The sequence below is a fragment of the Oncorhynchus keta genome, unplaced genomic scaffold, assembly GCF_023373465.1.
Source record: "Oncorhynchus keta strain PuntledgeMale-10-30-2019 unplaced genomic scaffold, Oket_V2 Un_scaffold_2662_pilon_pilon, whole genome shotgun sequence".
Classification (NCBI taxonomy): Eukaryota; Metazoa; Chordata; class Actinopteri; order Salmoniformes; family Salmonidae; genus Oncorhynchus; species Oncorhynchus keta.
In genome coordinates this window covers 214,204-215,000 of record NW_026290894.1, presented here as the reverse complement: position 1 = coordinate 215,000, position 797 = coordinate 214,204, and positions in this window count along the sequence as shown.

Genomic DNA, 797 nt, shown 5'->3' with positions numbered 1-797 from the left:
ACTGATAACATGGTCTCAGTAGTAGGGTGTGTAACTAAGGTTATAGGACAACAAAAAGCAGCTAAGTCTGTCATAACAAGTGGCTTTAATATGACCCTGACAACATAACAGCAAACCTGCCCGTCTGGACCATGTCTTTAACAGCCAAGATCTGCTCATCAGACTGAAAACGGCTGAGCTTCATGTATTAAGCATCACAGGAATGGAGTGGCTTTGCATTTCAGATGAGGACCGAGTGTGCATGGCGTACGCCCAGCTTCTTAGGTAGAATGTTACGAAACGGACCAACACCCGCGATCATCCGTTTATAGTGCCAAACATCCACACCAGCCAGCCCATCAGGGTTAATAAATGATAAGGAAAGAGGCTTTTCTAAGGTTCGGCTATGGATGTGTGTCAAACGGCACACTATTCCCTATATAGTGCACTACTTTTGACCAGAGCTGGCACCCTATTCCCTATATAGTGCACTACTTTTGACCAGGGCTGGCACCCTATTCCCCATATAGTGCACTACTTTTGACCAGAGCTGGCACCCTATTCCCTATATAGCGCACTACTTTTGACCAGAGCTGGCACCCTATTCCCTATATAGTGCACTACTTTGACCAGAGCTGGCACCCTATTCCCTATATAGCGCACTACTTTTGACCAGAGCTGGCACCCTATTCCCTATATAGCGCACTACTTTTGACCAGAGCTGGCACCCTATTCCCTATATAGCGCACTACTTTTGACCAGAGCTGGCACCCTATTCCCTATATAGTGCACTACTTTTGACCAGAGCTGGCACCCTA